The sequence below is a fragment of the Heptranchias perlo genome, chromosome 16 (assembly GCF_035084215.1).
Source record: "Heptranchias perlo isolate sHepPer1 chromosome 16, sHepPer1.hap1, whole genome shotgun sequence".
NCBI lineage: Eukaryota > Metazoa > Chordata > Chondrichthyes > Hexanchiformes > Hexanchidae > Heptranchias > Heptranchias perlo.
In genome coordinates, this window is record NC_090340.1 from 4,947,014 (window position 1) to 4,953,799 (window position 6,786).

The 6,786-nt window shown below is 48.3% G+C and overlaps 1 long non-coding RNA gene across 1 annotated transcript; it reads right to left on the reverse strand.

Annotated features, from left to right (window-relative positions):
- Positions 1-417: 417 nt before the first annotated feature.
- On the reverse strand, positions 418-6,025 carry LOC137333459 (uncharacterized). The gene is made up of 2 exons (XR_010965895.1): positions 4,769-6,025; positions 418-1,753 (listed from the first exon to the last, which is right to left on the reverse strand). It is a non-coding gene; the product is annotated as an uncharacterized lncRNA (long non-coding RNA).
- Between the last annotated feature and the right edge of the window lie 761 nt (positions 6,026-6,786).

The window sequence follows — 6,786 nt, forward strand, 5'->3', positions numbered from 1 at the left end:
TTCCAGGGCATCACAGCACTCCAGCAATCCGTTCTCCATCTGATCACCAGGATTGCTGAGGCGCCGCCCCGGGAGAGTGGCAGTGGTGCCATGGCAGTCGGACCTACTGTCCTCTCTCAGGATGACAGCCTTCCTGCTCCCACCCCTGCCACTCTGCCAATGCCCCTGTTGAAGCCTATCGGCCAGCCAGGCCAGACTGCTGCAGCCCATGCTGAGACGGTGCAGTCTGAAGCTGGGCCCTTCCGGCCCAGAGCTGCTCGAGGTCGTCCCCCAAGGCCATCTGCACACTCCTCAATTGAAGGCCAGCAGCCTCCCACCACCCATGCTCCAGCCACTGGGAAAGCACCTCGTAGGAGCACTAGGATAGGTAAAGGCACACGAACAACAGGCACTAAGGGAATGCACAAGGGTGAATAGTTCTGTTATGTTTGCATAATTTCATTTATTCATTGATAAATGAGAGTTTGATTTTGCATTTGGTGATGGTTTTTATTTATGCAATGAGCTGAGAGGGACACCAATGTGCAATCTGATGGAGGGTGATTTGATTGTCTTGTGAGAGCGGAAGGGTGGGGAATGTAGGACTGTTGGTGAGTTGGGGGATGGAGTTCCAATTATTGATTGTGGGCACAGATCAGGCGAGCACGCAGAGCCCTTGCAGACAAGGCGTGTGATTCCTGTTACACCCTTGCATCTTCCTCCACTTCCTCTTCCGGCTCCATCCCCTCCTCCTCCTCTTCCTCCTCAGCCTCCTCCTCCTCCACCTCTGGCTCAGGGTCTTTTGCAATCATTGGTGGCAAAGGCTGGTCCCTCATGATGGCGAGGTTGTGCAGCATGCAGCTACCACCACAAATAGCCCACCCACTCAGGGGAGTACTGCAGGGCTCCTCCAGACAGGTCCAGGCAGCGGAAGCGTTGTTTGGCTCTCATTATAGGTCTACTGTGCATCTGTGCGTGGGTTCCTGACCGGAGTCATGAGCCACGGCGTGAGGGGATAGACCTTGTCGCCCAGTAGCCAGCCTTTGACTTGCCGAGTCGGGTAAAAGATATCTGGCATGTTGGACTGCCGCATGACGAAGGCGTCGTGACTGCTCCCAGGGTAACGGGCACCGACCTCCATGATTCGATGTGTGTGGTCGGACAACAGCTGCACGTTGAGGGAGTGGAAGTCCTTTCAGTTGACGAAGACGGCTGAGTTGATGTCGCGATCTGTCTCTCCCAATCATTGTTGTTTTTGATCCTCTGGTCTCAGGTTTTGGGTCTCGGGACCCGCTCAGGTCCGCCTCGCTCTGGTCTCAGGTCTCGGGTCTCAGGTCTCGGGCCTCGGGACCCACTCAGGTCCGCCCCCTTCTGGCCTCAGGTCTCGGGTCTCGGGTCTCAGGTCTCGGGCCTCGGGACCCACTCAGGTCCGCCCCCTTCTGGCCTCAGGTCTCGGGTCTCGGGTCTCAGGTCTCGGGCCTCGGGACCCACTCAGGTCCGCCCCCTTCTGGCCTCAGGTCTCGGGTCTCAGGTCTTGGGCCTCGGGACCCGCTCAGGTCCGCCCCGCTCTGGTCTCGGGTCTCGGGTCTCAGGTCTCGGGCCTCGGGTCCGGCTCAGGTCCACCCCACTCTGGCGTCAGGTCCCGGGACCCACTCAGGTCTGCCACACTCTAGTCTCAGGTCTTGGGTCCCGCTCAGGTCTGCCCCGCTCCGGTCTCGGGCCTCAGGTCGCCGTCCTTTATATCACGCTCTCGGGCCTCTCGCCTCTGGTCCCGCTAAACAGAGAGACACAGTAACAGAGACACACACAGAGAAAGAGACACACCCAAAAGACAAGGCTGAATCAAAATCATGAAGGGTCTTGACAGAGTAGATAGAGAGAAACTGTTCCCATTGGCAGAAGGGTCAAGGACCAAAGGGCATAGATTTAAGGTGATTGGCAAAAGAACCAAAGGTGACATGAGGAAAAACTTTTCAGCGAGTGGTTCGGATCTGGAACGCACTGCCCGAGGGGGTGATGGAGGCAGATTCAATCCTGGCTTTCAAAAGGGAACTGGATTAGTACTTGAAAGGAAAAAATTTGCAGGGCAATGGGGAAAGGGCGGAGATGTGGGACTAGCTGGATTGCTCTTGCATCGAGCCAGCGCAGACTCGATGGGCTGAATTGCCTCCTTCTGTGCTGTAACCTTTCTATGATTCTATGAAGCGTTTACAATCATCTCCAGCCAGAAGTGCCAAGTGGATGATCCATCTCGACCCTCTCCGATATCCCCACCATCACAGAAGCCAGTCTTCAGCCAATTCAATTCACTCCACATGATATCAAGAAACGACTGAGTGCACAGGATACAGCAAAGGCTATTGACCTTGACAAAATCCCAACTGTAGTGCTGAAGATTTGTGCTCCAGAACTAGCTACGCCTCTAGCCAAACTGTTCTAGTACAGCTACAGCACTGGCATCTATCCCACAAAGCGAGTACCTAACAGCAGTGTGGGAGAACCTTCACCACACGGACTGCAGCGGTTCAGGAAGGCGGCTCACCACCACCTTCTCAAGGGCAGTTAGGAATGGGCAATAAATGCTGGCCTTGCCAGCGACGCCCACATCCCATAAACAGAGAGACTCAAAGTCAGAAATAGAGACACACACACAAAAACACACACAGAAACAGAGACACAGAAAGAGACACACACAGAGACAGAGACACATATGGAAATAAACCCACTAAGAGACATAGAGACACACACACACTCACAGAAACAGAGAAACACACACAGAAACAGAGACACAATCATAGAAACTCAAAGACTCACACAGATACAGATGCGCACACACACAAAAACAGACAGTCCCTTCAGGCCCTGACAATGGCCGTTCAGACTCAGGGTGAACAGTATTCTGCCACCTTAAACAGGCTGACCGATACACTAGCACTAGTCTTCCAAGGCTCCACACATGTCATCCAAAGTGTTCTCCAGCAGATTGGTAGGAGTGGTGTGGGTCTGGCCCAGGGGAGGGATGATCGCAAAAGGGGACATGGAAGTGGGTCCAACACTCAAAGCGCTCCCATGTCTCACCCGTTGCCCTCCTCTCAACCAGTACCCGCAATGCTGCCGCCTCTCCAGGTGGCCGAGTCAGTCCCTGCACAGGTGTAGGTGGATCAGTCTTTGGAGGGGCCCTCACCGTCTCAAAAACCGAGAGGGCGAAAGTCCAAAGCATCTAAGCAGTCCGGCCATGGACATGAGCAACCTGCGACTATCTCTGCTACAGCCACAGGAGTAGCACCACGTACAAGTCGTAGGAAGAGGTAACAAGGAGGGCCGATGAGGGTAGTGCGTTTGATGTAGTCTACATAGATTTTAGCAAAGCTTTTGACAAGATCCAACATGGCAGACTGGTCAAAAAAAGTACAAGCCCATGTGATCCAAGGGAATATGGCAAATTGGATCCAAAATTGGCTCAGTGGCAGGAAGCAAAGGATAATGGTCGACAGTTGTTTTTGTGACTGGACGGCTGTTTCCAGTGGGGTTCTTCAGGGCTCAGTACTGGGTCCCTTGCTTTTTGTGATATATATTAATGATTTTGACTTAAATGTAGGGGGCATGATTAAGAAGTTTGCAGATGATACAAAAATTGGCCGTGTGGTTGATAGTGAGGAGGAAAGCTGAAGACTGCAGAAGGATATCAATGGACTGGTCAGGTGGGCAGAAAAGTGGCAAATGGAATTCAATCCGGAGAAGTGTGAGGTAATGCATTTGGGGAGAGCAAACAAGGCAAGGGAATACACAATAAATGGGAGGATACCGAAAGATGTGGAGGAAGTGAGGGACCTTGGAGGGCATGTCCACAGATCCCTGAAGGTAGCAGGACAGGTAGATAAGGTGGTTAAGATGGCATATGAAATACTTTCCTTTATTAGCCAAGGCATAGAATGTAAGAACAGGGAGGTTATGCAGGAATTGTACAAAACACTGGTTGTACAAAACACTTGAGTACTGTGTACAGTTCTGGTCACCATGTTACTGGAAGGATGTAATTACACTAGAGAGGGTACAGAGGAGATTTACGAGGATGTTGCCAGGACTGGGGAATTTTAACTGTGAGGAAAGATTGGATAGGCTGGGGTTGTTATCTTTGGAACAGAAGAGGCTGAGGGGTGAGTTAATTGAGGTGTACAAAATTATGAGGGGCCTAGATAGAGTGGATGAGAAGGACCTATTTCCCCTAGCAGGGGGCATAGATTTAAAATGATTGGTAGAGGGATTAGAGAGGAACTGAGGAAAAATGTTTTCACCCAGAGGGTGGTGGGGGTCTGGAACTCACTGCCTGAAAGGGTGGTCGAGGCAGAAACCCTCAACTCATTGAGAAAGTACCTGGATGTGCACCTGAAGTGCCGTGACCTGCAAGGCTATGGACCATGTACTGGAAAGTGGGATTAGGCTGGTGGCTCATTTTCGGCTGGGGTGGATATGATGGGCTGAATGGCCTCCTTCTGTGCCATAAATTTTCTATGATTCTATTCCATCATTCTATGAAAAGTTGGTAATTATGTGTAAACAGAACAATTCTGAGTGGAAATCAAGAATTCTCAGTCTAAACACAAAGATCTCCCAGCCAAAAATTTGTGTGAGAGAACTGAGTGCCCTCCTGCAATAACTCACCTTTTATCCCCATCTGTCAAACAGGGATTTCAATATCGAAATGGCCACCGGCTGAAACACAACTCCTTCACCAGGGGTGTTTCACACAACATGGGAAATACGTTGAGGCATCGTTAAAATCGCTTACCGGCATAACTAATTATATTCATGCACATTTCAAGTATTTTATGTACTTGAATTGTTGTTTAAATATCGTTCCGTCGGCTTTAATTGCGGGACTTCCACATTCTTCAGTGTGTTGGAGTCGGGATTCCTGCCTGCTCCCAGAAAATCCCAATTTTCTTCCCCCCCCACCCCGGCCTCCAATGCACCCGGACTTCTGTTTTAAAATTGAGCCTACAGCAACAGAGATAAACACACAAAAACAGAGACACAAAAATAGAGAGACAATCACAGAAAAACAAAGACACACACAGAGACAGACACATATAAATATAGGCACACAGAGAAACATACACAGAAACAGAGAGACACAGAAACAGAGATAGTGACACACGCAGAAATAGAGACACACACACAGAAACATAGAGATACACTGAATCAGAGACGCACAAAGAGAGAGACACACACAGGAAGAGAGACACACACAGGAGCAGAGAGAGACACAGACAGAAACAGACAGACAAGCGTAGAAACAGAGAGACATGCATAGAATCACAAAATCAGATACAGAAACAGACACACACAGAAACAGAGAGTCACGCACAGAAACAGAGACGCAGAAGCTGAGAGAGACACAAACAGTACGAGACACACACAGATAAACAGAGAGAGACACACAGATCTTGTGCCACAAACACAGAAACACAAAGGCACACACAGACAGAAACAGGGAGACACAAACACAGAAACAGAGAGACACACAAAAAGAGAGATAGAAACAGAGAGACACAGAATCAAAGAGATACAGAGAGACACAGAAATACAGAGACACACACAGAGAGACGCACACAAAAATGGAGAAACACACAAAGAAATAGAGAGACATATAAACAGGGACAGACACAGAACACACCCACATACAGAAACAGAGAGACACGCACACAAGAACAGAGACACAAACACAGAAAAAGAGAGACACACAAACAGAAACAGAGAAACACACACAGAAGCAGAGAGACACACACAGAAACAGACACAGAGCCACAAACACTGAAACTCAAAGACAAACATAATCAGACAAACATGTAAAAAGTCAATAACATAAACAGACACACACACATAAACAGAAAGACACGCACATAAACAGAGAGACACACACAGAAACAGAGACACAAACATAGAAACTCCAAGACACACACACAGAAATTCAAAGACACACATACAGATACACACACATAAAAAAGAGACACACACAAGAAACTCAAAAGACACACACAGTAACAGAGACACACACATTTTAACGGAAACAATGCATAATAATTGATTGGTTGGAATTTGAACCAGCTGAATGTTGCAGTCAAGCGACACAGCATGACAACCTGGTTTCAGTTGAGACAAAGTGATTCAGCATGTGGAGACAAGGTTAAAATTTGCAGAACAATCAGGTTACGAAGTAGCAACTGTCACGTGGGTGTATGCAGGGTATATTTGATTAACCTTTGAGCCATGTCCAATCACCAGTCACTGACTCAGATCGGCCAAAAGCCATGATATAGCAAAAATGGACCCGACTGTCCAGATAACTGGATAAAAGACAGAACTAAAAGAAGGGGTTTAGCTCACGATGTAAAGTTATAATTAGGTTGTTTTTGAATGTTGCCACAGAGTCGGATTGGCTAAGGAATAAGTAATGTAGTAACTGCTGTCGGTGTGCTCCAGTCTTGTACTGTATATAAGCTTGTGAATTTTGTTGATCGGGGAGAAGGTGCTCGCACAGACCGCGGGGTCAGAGACCCTTCTCCCAGAGCTCTGTTTTAATAAACTGCACCTTTTACTTTACCACAGATTAGATGTGAATTTATTTTCACCCAACAATAATATATTATATTAACAATACATAACAATACATAAACACATGAACAGAGACAGGCACACACAGAAATAGAGAGGTACACAGAGAAACAGACACACAAACACAGAAATATAAAGACACACAAAAAGAGAGACACAGAATCAGACACAAGCGCAGAAACAAAGACACAA